Source organism: Lonchura striata, chromosome Z (assembly GCF_050655825.1).
Source record: "Lonchura striata isolate lonStrDom1 chromosome Z, ASM5065582v1, whole genome shotgun sequence".
NCBI lineage: Eukaryota > Metazoa > Chordata > Aves > Passeriformes > Estrildidae > Lonchura > Lonchura striata.
This window is the reverse complement of record NC_140740.1, coordinates 31,745,201-31,764,353: the sequence shown is the minus strand read 5'-3', so window position 1 is coordinate 31,764,353 and position 19,153 is coordinate 31,745,201. Positions and strand designations below refer to the sequence as shown.

The 19,153-nt window shown below is 34.5% G+C and overlaps 1 protein-coding gene across 36 annotated transcripts in view; it reads right to left on the bottom strand.

The window, feature by feature from the left end:
* Positions 1-3,157: 3,157 nt before the first annotated feature.
* Positions 3,158-19,153, bottom strand: part of PRR16 (proline rich 16) — a 155,315-nt gene continuing 139,319 nt past the window's right edge. For 30 of the 36 annotated variants that reach the window (XR_014951322.1, XR_014951311.1, XR_014951312.1 and 27 more), the window contains one exon: positions 3,158-18,649. The gene's annotated coding sequence lies outside the window, so the exon portion shown is untranslated. The remainder of the gene's footprint in view (positions 18,650-19,153) is intronic. The other 6 variants (XR_014951315.1, XR_014951320.1, XR_014951341.1 and 3 more) reach the window with 1 other exon arrangement.

The following is a 19,153-nucleotide window of genomic DNA, read 5'->3' as shown; positions in this document are numbered from 1 at the left end:
ACTTGAAGCTGTGGAGAAGACTTCCAAAATTGATTAACAGCACTGGGATTAAGGGTGTGTAGTTGGTTAGAAGTGTGTAATATCACAGGGTGGAAAACTTAGAGTTTGGGGTTTTAGAATATAGAAATAAATATGAAGCAAGATGGAGGTTCTAGGGCAGAGGCAGGTTGCTCTTCTTCACCTTCTTCCTTCTTCTTTACGGGTTTGGGTGATGTTTTGTAATTGGAGAGAAAAGTCAACATTGTGGGCTTTGAGGGATCAGTTATTGGGTTAAAAGGAAAATGATGTCTTAATTGGATTTCTTAATTGGATAGTCTAGTCTTAAAGACCTTGTGACAAGAGATAATTAGCCATTCCGTGTTTTGCTAATGAAAGGCTGCAGAACTCACAGCTGTGAGGTTGTTTCACTGATAAGAAACAGTAAACACCTGAGTCCGAACATGAACTATTGCCTCAAGTACCTTCAATCCTGACCCAGACAGAGGAAGAAAAAACAGAACCCACAATTTCCAAAGCATAATAATAACCTGACCAAAATGTTGTGTACTGGGGATGAAACATTTATCCTTTTCAGCAGGTCTCATGGCTATTCCACAATGAATCAGGTGATTTATTTCTTTAAGTATTTCATCAACAACCTCTTCTGAACCTCCTGCACAGAGCAAGAAGAGGAGCATCTTAAACATTTTAATCTTGGTGAAATAGACCATTTCATAAGAACACAACAAAACTGATGTGCTTAACCTAAGAACTTAAGAAAGTAAATATTCTGCTGCTGTATAAATGGTAGTAATGACCTGCAAAGTGTTTTGGTTGACAGCTCACATCCCAAAATTTGGACTGCTTGATGCTATTCACATCTTCAAAATGACTAAGCATTTTTTAGCATGAAAAAGGAATATTAAGCAAGTCTGCTTTGTGGCTTAAGCCATTTTAAGAGGCAGTTCAGCGGAAGTATACCAGCATCCTTTAATGAGGTAACATTGCACAGACCACCAGAAAATGCTCTATGGATCACAAATTTGAGATGATGCTTGAGAAACAGTAAACTGTCTGAACCAAGACTGAAACACATAGCTTCCATGCTGCACACCATAGCAACTGCCTCTGTCTCTTTTCTTCTTACATTGGTAAAGCAAAGTATCTTGGCTGCACACTGAGATGATAGATTTTATTATGGCTCTATTGTACACTCACTGCAAAGTCTCCAATACATATGCTTTCAGTTTTGTTCTCTGTAGATGAAACTATATTACACTTCTAACAATAATCTGTTAGTGAAATGAAGGGCTCAAAGCCAACAAAAAGATTACTGTTGTTACTACACCAAATGATTTATTTAAGAACATAATGAGGTTTTAGCATGAAATAAACACTTTTTAATAAAAGCATGATGATGTCCTAGTGGAGTAGCGTATTTAAAAAATAACTTGCAACTGCATTTAAAGTAAGTTCAGTATTAATGTCAGTGTCAGATTGTTTCAAAACACTTTTTTTTAACAAAGAAAATAAAATGAAAAACACCTTTTAAACACCTTTTAAACAGGAAGGCATGCATTTGACTGAGACAAGAGGTGCATGAGCCTTTCAGAGCTCTCTGTAAATAGCTATTTGTGAGGCACAGGGAGCCAGTACATATCCTTATCTCAATAAGTCTTTTAATATCTACTATATTCAGTATAGGAGCAAGATCCTTTATAAACCACTATCATCAAAATATCAGTGGCATTCAGGTCAATGGAGAAATTTTGATTAAAGCATTTTTTTCTTCTGTAGCATAAAAGAAAACCAGCTGAGATTTATTCTGTTGAGAATTATTGAAGTCCCTTATAAAAATTCAGCAAAATAGAGTATGCATGCCTTTAATAACCCAAATGGTGCATTATTTTGTGCTCTAGTGGACTCCGGATTTGAAATCTCCTAATGACTGTGGAATCTCACTGGTCCAAAAAGTGTAAGTTCTTTTCTCTCACATTCAATCTATACATGGATTTTTAGCTGTTCCTTGCTGACAGAATATGTCAGGTTTTCTTACAAAAAAAAAGGTAAAATTGAAGTGATTATTAAAATCTTCCAGAAACAAAAACAGTCAGAAGAGAGACAACACTCATTTAGAGACAGACAGATAAGAACCTATTTCTACATAGGTTCATTAAATTCCCATCCTGACTCAAATACTCACATGTCATAGGTGTGCTATGTGTTGTAATTTTGCATTTAGTCTGTAGCTGCTATCTTGATGAAGGTGAGCAAAATGCTGTCTTGATTAAACTTCAGCAATAACCCAGGATTCAGATTTTATTGGTTTGGAATTTTTTTTTCCCAAAAGGACCTGGAAAATTAAAAGGCTCTTTTTTACAAAGAAGTAATTGGATATAATCAAAAGGAATTGAGCAAAGTAATTATTTTCTTGGTGGATAATTTGTAAATAGGTAAATTTTTAAATATATAAAAGGTCTGAATTCTCACAAGAGAGTAGATTTGTAAAATAACTGATAGTCACTGTTATGTACTTCAAATTTGTCAAAACATACACCAGAAATTGTCTTGCTTGGAATTTTAGTCCAGTGACTAAATATGACTAAATAAAATTAATCTTGATAAAATTAGTCTCCAGATTCTTTCATGTGCCAATGATTTATTTGGATGGTAGACCCACAAGCTCTAGAACTGTAAGAATTTCTTCATACTTCCATAAAGGACCTGATGCTCAGGAGTACAGCTTTCCATCAATTTTAAACTGCTACCCATAAACCCAAATGTATATCCTTTCTTTAAGGTGAAACATATAGAATGATGAACTACTTAGTGCTACTATACTGCTGAAATGCTTTTGTGTGCATTTGGAATAGCTGAAGTTAAATTACTTTTTACAGATGTGATAAAATATTGAGCACTTTTTAAATAAAGTAAGATTAAATGGTATAAATACAACTGAGATAAAGCCAGAGGATTTTTCTTTGACCCGTATTTCCTTTTTCAGGAATATATATTTTAGTATTTCTGAAATATATGAAGTATTTCTGTCTTTATATCTAGGTACTCAAGATGCATAGTTTATCTTATTTAAGTTTCTATAATTAAAACAGAAGGATGGAGTCACTGCTTCCTGAATGCCATCTCCTATGTTGCAGGGCAGTTAAAAATCCTGATTAGCTTGTTTTTGTTTTTGTTTTTGTTTTTGTTTTTCCCTTTTTGCTGGTAGTTTGTTTGGAGTTTGGTTTGGTTTGGGGTTTGTCTGGGAGTTTTTGTGGGTTTTTTTTCCCTGTGTTTGGTGGCTGTTTTTTGAGTTTTTTGCAGGTTGAGAAAATAGTAGTGATCAGTCCTATTGTCTTGCAAAAATAGTGATGCTGATTGTTATTCCTTCAATAATCTACTTCACCTTGCATATAAAAATGCAGCTTTAGAGTTATATTACAATAGCAAATCACAAGAAAAAATAAAATCCTACACCTAGCTGTCACTGTAGGAAAGCTGAATATGAGAAAGTAAATAGTAATGATTTATTTCCAAACAATAATAGCACAACCGTATTCAAAAATGAAATTTAGTACGCTGGTTCCAATATGGTACATGCAATGTGAGAACAGATATGTATACTTAGGCCAAATACCAAAATAAATTGAGCAAAAACTGTCAACATAGTAAAATAACTCAAACCTGTGAATAAACACTGGGGTCTCAAAAAGCTTTTCTGTTAGAAAAAGATGTGGTGCTTCTATCAGTTTTTGGGTTTTTTTCTGGTGGAACTGAGATTCAAGAAAATTTATATTTGTTCAAACAGGCTTGCTTTCCCAATCTGCCTTTTAATTACCATCCTAATTGAAATTTATTAATTTAATTATTTTTCCCACTTGTCCATCCATCAGTGCTGGCAAAAACAGTCTTCACATTCTGTTTCTGGTTGCTGTTACTGCTCTTCCATTTAGTTTCTCCTAATGCACTCCAGTATACATTGAGTCAAAGCTTCTATATCCAGACTATTTGAAGCCACACACTTTTAAATTTTTGGCTTCATTTTATCCTGCATTTATCCATTAAGACATATTATTTCTCAGACTCAATGAGAGAGCTTTCTCTCTATGTCTGTGGAAGACCCTAGTTGCTATATATGTCATTTTCAATAATGTCCTTATATTTATCTTTCTGAAATACTGTTAAATAATTTGCCTTTGCCTAGGGCTTAGTTTCTCCCAAATGATTTATATGTTTCTCTCAGGTTCCTGGTTTCTAGCAGTATATAAGACATAAGAAAATATCCCCTGGAAAAAGTGGATGTGGACTTTGAGGCACAGGAATTTTTCTATATGGAATATAAAAAAATAAGTCCTATTTGTGTATTTAAATTTTTATTAGCCTCTGAAAAGTTACTGAAGTTGCTATTAAAGGTATGTCCTGTCTGGAGGCATAATTCAGAAAGTCACACTTTTTGGACTGATTATTTTTTCCTCCAAGTGCTTGAAATTCTGATCTTTAGCAAGACATTCAGTCTTCCATTCCAGTAATCCCTTTCCCTTTCCCTTTCCCTTTCCCTTTCCCTTTCCCTTTCCCTTTCCCTTTCCCTTTCCCTTTCCCTTTCCCTTTCCCTTTCCCTTTCCCTTTCCCTTTCCCTTTCCCTTTCCCTTTCCCTTTCCTTTTCCCTTTTCCCTTTCCTTTTCCCTTTTCCTTTCCTTTTCCCTTTTCCTTTTCTTTTATTTTTTTTTTCTTTTCTCTAGACTAACTTGTCAGTCCCTCTACTTGCTCTAAAGGCTGACACTGTACATGATAGAGCATATTTCCACTTATGATGACAGCGAATGCGGGAGGATCACACTCCAGCACGGTGTAGATGAATGGAGGCAGAGATCTCTGAAGTTTGCTCTTGGGGAAAGAGGTTTATTGGGGGTGCAGAAGGTTCTGCCTCATGCTCCCAGACGCAGCACGTGGCCGGGCCTGAGTGGGTTGGGGAGGGGAGAGACAAAAGGAAGGTTTAGGAGACGGGAAGCCCCAGGAGGGGAGGGAGAGGTTCTAAGAGAGGAGGAAGTTCCAAGAGGGCGCATGGCCCCTCGGAGCTCCCTTATCAGGGGCTCCTAGGTGGGTTGGAATAAGGCATGGGCCAATGGGGTTACAGACACTAATGTTTTAGGGACAGGTACAGAGGTGTGGGATGAGGCACACATCTTTTGGGGGGTGGGATGGAACAGTCCATTTCACTCCAGGATTCATCCAAGGGCAGAAGTGACATCCGGCTAGCTGAGAGAACAGTCATATCTATCATCTGCAACAAGTGAAATTTTCTTTATGTTTGAAAAATAAATTTTCATTCATTCAAAAATATATTTACTTCATTTGTCATTTAAAGCATATCATCAGTGTTTTAGCAGTGCTAAAAATGCTTCTTTCTGAGTGGTTTGTTTATGCTATTGGCTCACTAACCATTATTTATGCAAAAAACACTCTAATCAAAGAAATAACTATTATGGATTCCAAGGAGTAAATAGCCAGGGATTCAGTACTTCACAGTTAGACTGAGACTCTCAGTTCTAACTGTCAGTAAACATATTCTGCCTTCAGATGATCATGAGTTACATAAGCACTCTCTGACAAATATTTATTTCTGGAAATATAATCTTATGAAGATCCAGAAAAAAACCTTAGCAGCTTTTCTATACTTGACATTAGAAAGACAAAAATTGTCATATGTATTCTAAAGGAAAGTCATCCTACTTTTTGTATTGTACAACATTATTGATTCATTAGTGTTGCATCAGGAATACTCTTTACCATAGTATGTATCATGTCTAATACTTGACTACAATACTTGTTTGCATTCCCTTCTTCAGGAAAATATTAAAAAAATTAATTGTCCTTGGCACAATGACAATGAAGATAGATATCAAAACTGCTTCATCCAAAACTAAGGGAAAAGGATCTAAGCTGACAACATCAGTGTGTGCAATCTTTGTGGCACTAAATAATGTACTATCTAAAAATTTCAAACATCAGAATTGTAATTTTCTGCAACTTTCTTCCAACACAAAACACATTCCTATAAATACAGATCTATATATAAAATAATTAAATATCCTTGTAACAAAAATTTGCATTATGCTGCCTTGTTTGTGCAGAAAAAAAGGCTTATTTTGGAAAACTATACTAAAAAAATAGACAAATAAAAAAAGACATGAGGTTTGATAAACAATGAAACAAAAATAACAGATAGGAATTTAAGTGGAGAAATCTGGTCACACACATTCTTGGTATCCAAAAACTTCAAAGTATTCTTGGTATCCATAACTTCTGAGCAAAATAAAGCACTTTCAAAATACTTGTACCATCAAATTAAAAGAGCTTTTAGACTCTAGAATAAATAGTATTGTAAAAAAACCCATAATATTTCAATCCCTAATGGGTAAAATTTAAAACAAGATAATAATAATAAAAAACTCCACAAGACATCCCCCTGGTAAACTGATTGTTTCTATGAAGATGAAGCAGTACATGAAAACCCAGCAAGACAGAACAGCAGGTGGTGACTGTAATCTTTATCCTTCTGTATCTATATAGTAAGCACACTTTTATCAGATACTTAAGTATAGCAGGTAGAAGAACAGAATGTGTTACCTCTGCTGTTCAAGCATTTGAAAATCCCTATGTTCTTCATATTTTTGCCTGCAGCCCTAATCCTTCTTCCTTAGAGGTGTCATTAAATTGCATTTCCTGTTCCAATCAAAACTAAAATATCATCCCTCAAGGATTATACTGATGCCCATTTCCTATTAATGGAGGTCTGAAAAAAATTTAAAGAAATATTTTAGCTTAGAAAGGTTCATGTTTAAATTATATATTCTGAGTACATATATCTGCCCATGTCTCTGCTTTTTCAATATGATTTCCCCAAAATAAAAATATAGAGTGGCTTCTAAAAAGAAGACCTGTTAAATATTAATGCAGGCAAGTAGAGATGGTAACCTAGTAATACTTATTCAAATCTAAAAACTATGAAAAGCCAGGAAATTGTTATCTTCTATTTATCTAGGTAAACCTTTCCTTCTAGTATCAGTGTGGTTTCTGATTATGGCAAATTTAACAAGGCCAAAAAATTGGTTTTTCCTATATGTGCTACAAGACTCCTGGTAAAATGCATATCTGTTATCTGCATATCTGTTATCTTTAAAGTTAATGTTCCATCCATGGATATTGCCCTAAATTGCCAAATTTTTTTAAACATGACCATATTTGGTCAAAACTGATCTCAATTATCTGGAATAATGAAGGATTCATCTTAAGTAGCTTTAATTAAAGTTAAGTGGCTAATCTAAATCAGCTTCCCATCTGCTCATGCTTCATGCTAGCAGAAAGATTGTATATGCAGAAGATAACTCTACTTCTCACATAGTAGATCTCAAATAATGAAAAAGAAATACTATTTTTTCTCAGCTCTTTTTCCATGCAAACTTTATTAGGATTCTCAGAGGAAAAAAATCCCAATTTTTTTTTTTTTTTTTTTTAATTCAGGCACTACCCTACAAGTAGCCAAACACACATTAATGACTCAATCTGCTGTTGATGAAGGAAAACAGTAGTAGAAAGGAGAGAAGATTTTAATATAAGTAAATCCTTTAGCATTATACTGTCAAAATAAATAAAAAATAAAGTGAGAATAAATCTACTTGTGGCAGGACATATATTTTTCATCCTCTTAAGTATCCAGATTAAGTGGAAGTCAAGTCTCAAGCAATTTTAATATTTCTCCCCTTTGTATTGATTTTGTCCATACAGATAGTCATCTATTTTCAGATGCCTATGGGTTTAGCACAAATTAATTAAAAGCAAATTCAGATAATATATTAAAAGAACTTTTATGCTTGCCTGAATGACAGACTATTTTGGTCGCAAAGCTTCATTCAGCATAACAGGCAATATTCAAGGTTTGCAAATTTTAGATTTTTTTAAACTCTTTTGCAGTAAATTTTTTGCAAAAATTTAACCCTTTCAAAACTCTGACAACTACATATTTAATGTTTTCAGCTGAGTCATCCAGCTGTTTCTGGTGGCCTCTTTAACATTATTCCTATGTATCATAATGAACAGGACATAGCTGTCTGAAAACTTGACTGGTACATCGCAAGTGTAACTTTCACATTTATTCTTAGGATCTCACTCACCTTCTTTTCTTATATTCCTTGCTCCCAGTGGATTACTAAGCTAGTAATATCCACATTCCCAGCCTCATATCCCAGTTGACAACTTTTCTCCCATTTATGGAAATGTTACCTAGGTCATGCTCCTGCCTCTTCACGGGTAGTAAACCAGGCATAAATCTTCCCTGTCAGGTTACTGTGTGCATCAAGACCTCTAAAGATGAAGATTGCAAGACATATGGTATTCACTTCTTGTCCTCTTCAGTTCCATAGCACTGCTGCTTCCAGTAGACTGAAGTGATCTGTTCCACAAGCCTGCCGAGGGAAGGTAGGTGATACAGAGGAAGCAGAGATATGTGCTATGTGATGAAAATTCCTGATTGAGGAAAGATCTGGTGTGAAACCAAGGAGATGTCTGTGGAGACCCTCCAGGTCTAGGTCCAAGAGGATGAAGCAGCATGATTTGATGCACATCTGTTACAGCTTGCCTGACTAAGATGACATCTCTGAAGCTATCTACAGACAATTAACAGGAATCCCTTGATCAGAGCCCTTGGTCCATTACAGGGATTTTGACCATATAGACATCTACTGAAGAAGTAATACAAACCTTAAGCATTGTAGAAGGGTCTTCAGAGCACTGTATATGAATTTCTGATGTGAATTTAATGTGGCCCAGCCAGGGAAATACTCTGTTTGACCAGCTGCTAAGAGTTAAAAATACATATGAGTGTTAGTTTGGGTTGCAGTGACCAGGAGAAGATGAGCCAGGATTTGGAGAAAGGCAGAGAACAGCCTTCTGGACAGAACATTTTGTCTTCAGGACAGCAGATTTTTATTTATTTAGAATTTTGCTGAATAATACCCTTGGAGCCTCATACAAGGTATATACAGAATAATTAGCTGACTTTAAAGAAAAATTATTTGGAGTTCAGGAGAAAAGGACCCCTTCATGCAGGTAGACCAGAAATTTTTGTCAAAGGCCTGAACCATTATGCAAAGAACTTACATGCTAGAATTCATACAGGAAGTAAAAACAAGAATGGAAATCAAAGGTAGACTATAAAAGTATTGTTCATTCTGTTAAGGATAAAAAGGCTAAAACCTGATTAGAGCTAAAACTAGTTAGGAACATAAATGTAATAGGAAGAATTCTGACAAGCATGTAATACCAGAAGGAAATTCACAGAAAATATAAACTGCTGAATGGGAGAGCCAGTTGACTGATAGATTATATGGAAAAGGCTGAATTATTTAATGACATTTTCACCTCAGTCAAAGCCTACATTTTAAATTCTGAACATACTTGTCCTATTTTGGAAGCAGGCTTTTAAGAGATGAAGAAGTTTGGAGCAACTTAAAAATGTTGAACTTAAGTACAGGATGCCAAATCAAATTGACCTCAATGTGTCAGAAGTGCTGACTGCAGAGAACACGTGGATACTATCATCTATTAAAAATCATGGTATATCAATAAAGGTCCTCAACAACTGAAAAAAGAAAAATGTTATATTCATATTACGACAGAAGGGAGATCAAGGGAACACTAAAAAAATAAGCCCCACATTTTACACCAGAAATTTCACAAATAGCATTAATTTGGAATTAATTTCTGAGTATACATGGAAAACAAGGCAATCAGGAACAACACACAGAGATTTACCAGTGGCAAATCATGCCACCAGTCTTAATGACTGCCATGATGCAACATGGGATCAGGGACCTGGATTATGACATAGAATGCAAACTTGACAATTTTCTGGACAATGCTAAGAAAAGTGACTGACATAATGAATGATGGAAATCAATGTCAACAGAATCTAAGGAAACTTACAGATTTTGCCTAGAGAAGACTCATTACACTTAAAGAGGCAGAAGGGCCAAGCTCTGCACCTAGGGTAGAGTAGATGTGGGCAGTGGAGAGTGACTGGATGAGCTGCTGAAAGGACTTGAGGGTGAGAGTTGACCACAAAGCCAACAATACACTCTTGCCCTGAGCTGCATGAACTGTGCAGAACCTGCAGCAGAGGCTACAGGGGACCTAAAGGACATGACTGGCATAGGAAGGTTGAGTGAAAGGAGCTGGTGTTAGTCTGGCAAAGTCAAAGCTAACGGCCATATTTGAAGAAGCAGAGATAAACGCCTTGTAGCGGTAACAAATAATATAAAAGCGATTATAGAAGGGACGGTGACCTTGAGGACCAAGCTGGATAGATCAGGTTGTGTGTATGGAAAAATGTTTTCATGATGAAATACCAGGATCCATAGAAAGTATGGCTGTACCATCAGAGAAGGTTATGAAGACAAAGCTTTGACTGATCACCTCCAAAGCAAAACCAGAACATTTTTAACCAGAAAGGCATCCTAACCAAACCTTTTAGTTTTGCTTAGCTTAATCTGCCCTAACTGCAAAAGTTTGAAAATTTGAAGACAAAATGATGGTATATATTTTTCCCTTTATTAATTCATATTCCGCAGGCATCAGTTCCAAGAACCTAATGTTCAGTGTGACCTCTTCTTCATGTCACAATTTAGATCTTCTAGCTATGTCTTATAATGAATTTTCAGTTCATTTATGACTGCATCTTTCCAAAACAAATTTGAACTTGCTTACCTTTTTGTTTTATTCTTGAAAATATCTCCCTTTTGATACTCTGCATTTTATCATTGTTTGTTTACTGTCTTTGCACAATAACTATATAAAGAAATTTTAAATCCTAATGAAAGACTTTAAAGTTTAAGTGTGAGGTAGGGTCCTCTACAATGTCAAAAAATAATAATTTTGCAAAGTATAAAAAGATACTGATTTCATTCAGTGAAATTCATTCCACTCAAAACAATACATGGTTATATCAAATAGAACAAAGCCATAACCAGCCACATGGAAATACTTCTCATCCATTTTCAAGATATTCGAAATTAACTTAGAAATTTCTGTTTAAACAGTCTATAGTAAATACGGCATCTTTAGCAAGCTTTTGCACACAAATATCATGCATTTACTTTAACAAAAGATAAAATCAGTATAAATAAGTGAACTTAAATAAGCATGTTAACCATCCTGCAATATCTCCTTCTCAGCAAAAAGAAGAGGGCATATGATCAACAGAAATTAATTCCCAGCAGATAAATTGAGTTAGTTTTATAATGCCACAGTGAAAACTGTGGTTTGAAAACAGAGGCATGAGCTAAGCAGAAGTCTCTTTTAGCAATAGGAAAGCAGAGAGCATTATAGAGAAACTGGAGAAAAAGCACGCATTTGTTCTAAAAATCGATAGATTAATTTTAAAACCAAATGTACTGTCCTATTCCATTAATAGTACCATAATTGTAACAGTGATAGTCACAACAGTAATAAATATTTTGCTCACTGAATTACAACAATTAGAAATGTATGCACTTTTGCAGATGCAACAACTTAAAACATTTTTCTTCAGGAAAAAGATCTTATTGTACAATTATTTTTCCATAACTTATTTCTTGCTGTTGCAAAATCTGTTTAAATGGAAACAAATACTAGGCTAAATCAAATAAATTTCATTGCATTGCATATTACATATAGATTTTGGTTCATTTATAATCTTAAATGGTCTACCAATTTAATTTTCAAAAGTTTTAAATCCTATTGACTGGTATTTCCAGCAATATATTTTAGGTATTAATCTCTCTAACAAAAGAAAATGTCAAAGTCTCCTCTATAAATAATGGGTTTGTCATATGCCCTATTGCTGTCAGTTTTGTGGAGATGTATGAAAACTCCCCAGTTATTCAAATATAGCTAATTCAAAGGGAGTTCATCTGATCAACATGGGGCTCAGATTCTCAAAATCTAAGCTTCTCAATCTGATTATCCAGGTGGTTTCCATTCGCAACTTGCAATGCAACTATATTTATTGGTAAAGGATATTTATTTCAGTGATAAAGTTAAGGAAACAATTAAACAGACACATTTATTTTAAAGAAATATGTAAGCACTAATCAAAAGATTGAAGGGTTTTTTTTAAATTTGGTATTGTTTTACTTCCTGAAACATTAATTTCTTGCTTGACATTAGTCTTCTTAATAAGTAGACATGTCTATTTAAATCTCAGTAGATAAACCTCAATGTAACACATTACTGAACAGGTGAATTTTTAATAATGACACAACCTCTAAAACATCATCACTTACCTGTCTTAAAGATTTTTTTTCCTATACTTTCCATATTGAAGTTCTTGGCTGGTTTTGCGAATTTGTTTGTGCCTCTGTAAGGTACATAGTACACATCGCAAAAGCAGAACTTTCTGCCCCCGGTTTCAGTTTATAGAAATGGAATATGTGAGCCACAAAAGCAGCTAACAGTGATCCAGAACACATATGTAGAAATTTATCTTCATTATACTCACTGTGACACCAATGGGTCTTCAGTAGAAGGAAAATCAGGATAATTTCATTTAGCAACTCTCAGTTACTATTTTTCCTTTTCTTCTCACAGCCTTTAATTCCCATAACTTTCAGCAATGCAATATTTTGAGTGAGAGTACCACAGCTTCCCTCCACATTGCTTAAATAAACACTTTTGTGTTATTTTTGACCTTCCCAGTGGCTGGTTTGTTTGATGTCCCCTGCTACTGCACACTTGATGCTATTCATGATCTTGACACTCTACTTCTCTTTCATACCTTTGTTGAGCAGAAGAATTATTACCTGCTGTCACTCCACAGACAGAATCTAATAGTACCATTTTATTTTTCCACCTTTTCATTCATTCTCTAAAGCTTTTTGTTTGATCACATTTTTTGTTTGTATATCTGTTTGTTTTCCAGTCCAGGAACTGGGCATAGTATTTAAAAAGTTAAACATATTAGGCTGCTGCATATCTGTTGATTGATCCAATGATAAATTTAGTGTTCACTTATTTTCTCTGTTGCTTTCCTAATAAATGTTAACTGCATATTTGCATTTTTTCTAACCTCCTAAGCACCAGACCAACATTTTCACAGAAACATTTAACTGTTAAATTAAAGCTAAGTGAAATATGTTAAATATAAAATTGTTTTCATATCTGTTTATATTTATCTTCATTGAATTTAATTTTTAATTTTAATAAATTAAAATTAATTTAGTCAGTCATTCAGGCCACTTCTATTTAACACCTTTAATAACTTAGTATTATCACCAAATTTACCATATAATTATCACTACTTTTCCAGCATATTCATATGTTCAAATATATTTTGATACATATGGATCACAGAATATCACCTCTGGAACTTCACTCTTGGCCTCTGTTACCTGTGAAAACTGACAAAAAATATTTTCTCCAGTATTTTACATCTTTCTATGACTGCAACAACTTTCCTGTTAGCCAGCTGAAGTTTCCTCTGTGTTTTTTTCTTAGCCATCTGTGCAGTTTCCTGTGGTGTTTGGTAATAATGACACTGTTAGATGTGTTCTAGCTCTTTTTAGAAAGATATTATTATATCTTTCAACCCTATTGCCTCATACTGATTTAATGGACCATACTCTTTCAATCTAAAACTGGCAACAGAGTTGCAACCCCACATCTCAAAAGCTATCAAAATAGCTTTAAATAAAGAATTAATGGTACGCCACAGGTACCGTTTGGCTATTTCATCTCCGAGTGTCTTTAAAAATCTTAGGTGTATATCCCTTCATTTTGTTTTGTACCACATCAAAGTGACTTCATATGAGCTACCCCACAAAAAAATTTAGGTGTGAGAATCTACAAGTCATTCCATAGCACAAACAGAATTAAAATGTTCTGACCATTTTGTTCCTATAGCTTCTTCTAAGTGCTTCTGTTTTCCTTTATTATTTTTCAGCATTACAGATGGTCTCCCAGACTTCCCTCTGATCTGTTGTAGAAATAGAATTTCTTAATTCTTGTTTCTTTCAACTATTTTAGTCAAAAAATCTCTTAAATATCTTGGAATTGATTTGATTAATGTTGCTCTGGGTTTATTGTTGGTTTTTGTTTGGTTTTTTTTTTTTTTTTTTCAGTCCTTACATTTTCTTTTAAAATCTTCAGCTAGCTGAAGGACATTTTGCCCTCAGGAGCCTCTGAGACCCTGCTGATTAGCCATGTGGTTTCCCTTTTACCCTTTCTCAAGCTTTTCTAGCAAAGCAGAATATATTTGTTCTCTGCTTTCAATAATACTTTAAATAGGATCTGTGCCATCTGCCATGACTTAACCCTCTAAAGTAATCCTTCTAGTTTCTCCCTAACAGGAGTCTTTGTTTATAATTGTCTTTTCAGAAGTTCAGAACTGTGGGGAGATTTCTTGGCTTCCTTGCAGCTCTGCAAGGATGTTGAATCTAGACAGATAAGTCTTTTGAACAACATCCACTTGGCTTTTGTTTCCTCTCTCATGGCATCTTCAACAGTCCAGTCCATGAAAACCACTGACTTAGTCTCAGCAGTCCTCTAAGACTCCTTCTAAGATCCAGTCTCAGTAACAGCCTCCTCCCCAGGGGGAAGCTCCAGGGCAGAGTGGTGGCTGTCCTTCTCCACCCCTCCTTAGACAATAGCCTACCACTATCTTGTGGTCAGCTTTTATTAACAGCATCACTGCCTTCCGATATACCCAGCACATCACTAATCAGAGAAAAAAGAAAACCCTGTCCCTTGGGGATATTCACAACATGTGACTCTTGTCAGGAGAGGGACACTTTTATATCATCCTGGTGATCACCAGTTTTTTGTTAACCTTTTCTTCCAGTCCACAAAAGATCTATTTTAACAAATCCCAATTTTTCTAATGAATGACGGTGATCTTTGTTTTTTAAAAAATTCAAGTGCTGAAATTCTGTCTTGTAGACACATCTAGAACTGTCAGCATTTTATTTTGTACACCTCATTCTATCAAGCCTATTGGCTGCTTCAGGTGGCTTTTCAAATGTTAACTAATGAAACAATGGCATTTACTAATACTATTACTACAGAAACTATTACTCTAGAACTATTTCTATAGGCATTTCTTATATGCATGACACATAAATCTACAAAAGGGCCCATCAGTTGCTGTAAAGTCATCTTAGTTGCAAAAGTTCTGCAGGTCTTGTTAGCATGCTTGGATGAACATAACAGAAATACCACCATTTTTTGGTGTTCAATAAGATAATCTAATTGTCTCCTCTGGTTTTTAGTTACGAAAAAGCATTTCAGTAATAATTATTTGCCAATAATTTCTGAAATTGTGTGTTGAAATGCTATCTCCTGGGAGTATATGCACAATATACAGAGATCATCTCAATTTATATCCAATATTGAATACTTATCTAAGAATTTAATTTAAATCTATGAAAATCAAGCAAACTGAATTTCTCCCAATGACACTGCTAGTAAAATAAGACATGATGTATGACACTGTATGAGTGTGCATGCACACTGAAATTTACTTTCCAGCATGAAGTCCCAGTTAAGCAGAGGTGCACATATGATTAATGAGACATGTGGTTTGCAGTGTTATCTTCTAATTGTATTTGTCACTTAAATTAGGCCTACATGTTGGTATATGTTCATAATTTTTGCATTGCACACATTATATAAAACCACTCCTGGGACCACATCATTATTTTTTGTATCTCATGTATTTTTCTGAAGAAAACTGTGCATTAGTTTTAGGTGTGTTTTGTGCAATAAAAATTTCACACACAAGCTGATCTAAAACTCAGCAGAGCAGAATAGTATTTGCAAGAAGTAACAAATTATTCCACTGAATTTTTATTGGGCTATTTTCAAATACAGATGAATGCATTTTGTTCACATAAATAAGAGCTTTTTCAATTGTTATTATTAGCCAATTATGGAAGTGTTCAAATTATCATTCTGAAATTTTCTTATTGTTTCAATAATGTTGTCCCCTTCTCAAACAACTGAATACTTGTCTCAAAGAAGAAGCTCTCCAATTTTAAAATATAGATTATCCAAAAAGGGAGGAAAACCAAGCCCATGCCAGTTATATGTCCAAATAACATATTCTAATGACACAGAAATAACATCACAGTAAGAACACTATAAGCCAAAAGCTAAATTGTGTGTGAACAAAACACAGACATCATTCTTTAACAAATACAAAGGTTTCATTTATCCATTCCACCAAAGGAAATTGGCCACTAACTTTCATATAAAGAGTCAAATCATAAGATCATCTGTTTTTTTGCCAAATGAGGGAGCCTAACATAAACTTACTTAATTTTCCAGCTTCCTGACAAACTTCAAAAGCTGTTTATGGCTTCAGATCACAAGCAAAGACACAGGTCAGGTCTTTCACCAAAAAATACAGTAACATGAATATCTTTTGCAGTAACAGGACTTGTGGCACTTAGTTTGGCAGAGCTGGCATTTCATTCATGAGCAGGTAAGGGTGCTATGCGTGCACACACACACAAAAACATACACGCACTAACATTTGTTAGCACATTAGAGCAGAGCAACACATTTTTAAGATATCTGCCCTTCGCAAAGTTAACCCACAGATCTTTTAAAATTAATTTTTGTTGTTGAAAGCTATTTTTTCTGTTAGTGAGCACTTAAATGCTTCCATAAAGCAATGAACTGAAAGAAAAGCTATTCAGCTTTAAAAATCAGATACAAAATTGGACTTAAAAGAAATTATTTAAGTGATTTGGAAACAAATGCACTACTTTTCTCTTTGAACTACACATAGGCTAATGGACTAAGAAAAAAAAAGGAAAAACAATTTTTATTAAAAACAGCTCTAGCATTGAAATGTTCAATAACTCCACAACAAAACACTGCATTAGTTGGATAACAATGACTGCTCTTAACTGCAAACTGTAGATTGTTCTAAGAAACAATCTTTTATTCTGTAGCTTTTAAAATTATGAGCAAATACTATCAAATTCATGGTCTTGTCAGTATGCCAAAACAAAAAAACCCACCAAACAAAGACCTTAGGACATACACACCTCATAAAAACCTAGCTCCCCAAATGACTAAACCAGTTTTTGAGTAAAACGAGACAGCTGGCAAAAATCTCTGTATAATTTGGGAAACCACCATTATTTGATTACATTCATTTCACTCTTACACATCCAAATTTTCACTTACTAAAACTCACTGATAATAAAAACCCTATCCCATAATATATTTAATATCTTCCTGTGGATATTAAAATAAAGAGTTAAAATACCTCCTTTTGTTTTCCATACATATTTGCCTATATAAATATACTTCATCATTTTACAAATTACAGCATTTATATTAAAGCTTTCATTCAGCAAATCATTACAGCTTAACAAGAACAAACAATCCCTGTGTTTTGGTTCTGTCTTTAAATCACTTTTGGAGATCATGAAAATCAGCCAAAATGAGTGACTGCAAATAATACAAACAACACATTTATTTAGAAAAATAAACTGAAAATGTTGCTTGTCTGTTTGATTTTTCCATGAAGTATAGACAAATGGCTAGAAAAATGTTATGTCAAGTACATATTACAAATTACTTCTTTAGCAGTAACTGGGACTAAATGTCAATGTTCAACAGGAACATTTTTTTATGTACAATTCAATAGATTAAATTTCTCGTCTGCTAATATGATAAAAAAATGGATGCTCTTAAAAAAGATTATATCCCCTTTTTAAATACACCTTATCATGTTGCTGCTTTTTCATATATATACATATGTATATATGTATGTATATGCATGTATATGCATGTATTTATTTCATCCTAAGAAAGGACTGTAATCCTTTCTGTGAAGAGATCCCCAAAGTGAAAGAGAGCATAAATGTCTTTCTTCAGTTCTAATTTTAAATTCCATTTGAAGCCCTGGCAAAGTATAGCTTGTTGTGGTCAAAAATCTCCTGGGGCCATCTGTGCAAATGGTGGCACACATCATTACCCTGAATGGAAGTGACAGTGCAAATAATTGAAGTGCATCGAGATGCAATCTCTAAGAGCAGAACTTCCTCGAAGTTGGGTGGAGGACAGGAGACAGCCTTTTAAGTGACTTCACTTATTCCCTGTTCCTGTATGGCTTTGGATATATACAAGGGATGACAGAGGTCTTCTTCCCCATAGACAGTAACATTCTTCTGTTACAATAAATGCATCCATTTTCTGAAATTACTAAGTGCTTCCTTTCTCCTTTTCGCTACATATTGAAATCTTTGTTGATGCTGACTGTACCCATAAAAAACTTCTTGTTTGGCTGCTCAGCACAGAACTCAGGTGTCAGGCTTGGAGACAGCAGTTTCTGCAATGGGGCAAAACACTGAGTTCTCTTATCCTTCCTTCCCACTGAATGGAATTTAAGGCTGTGGCTTTTGCCAGGACTCAGCTTGTAGCTGTCAGATCTGAGAAAGATGATTCAAATGCAGATTACACTAGTGCTCAGTTGTGCTCTGACTTCAAGGGTTCTTCCATTCTCCACTAAGGGTCAGGTTTCCTGGTTACTTCTCAGATCTGGCCTGCAAGAAGTCACAATGATGAATCTGATATGCAAATTAATTGACGTACCTCCATATATATAGATACTCCTTCAAGCCTGAAGGTGCTGTTAAAAAAAAAGAAGGGCAAAGTTATAAAAAATGTTACGTTAAATAGGCAAGTTAATAAACAGAATATAATTATGAATTATCATTTCAGTTTTCATGTAAGCAGGAGTTCAAAATGGCATTTTGAAACGACCTTTTATAGTTGCACTTAATTTTTTTTTTCACTTTTTTTTTACTAGGGTAAATGGGTTTAACTTCAACAGTGTCTTTGAAATCACATTATTTACATCTCCTGTGAAATCTGTACTCTAATATTTGTTTGTAAATGAAACAGAAAGTGAACTCAGCAGAATTTCCCCATCTGACAAGTTTTCTAGTCACTAAAATATTATATATATTCTGATTTGGGTCTTTCATATTCATTTTTGTGAAACTGTTTTAATTTTTATAAAACACTAATAAAGCTGCAATCTAATGCTGAGGTTCACTGACTTACTGAGCTTTCCTAGCTTTATTTATTAGGGAAGATAAAGCAGCAGTATCTAAAAATGGTATCTTAGAAT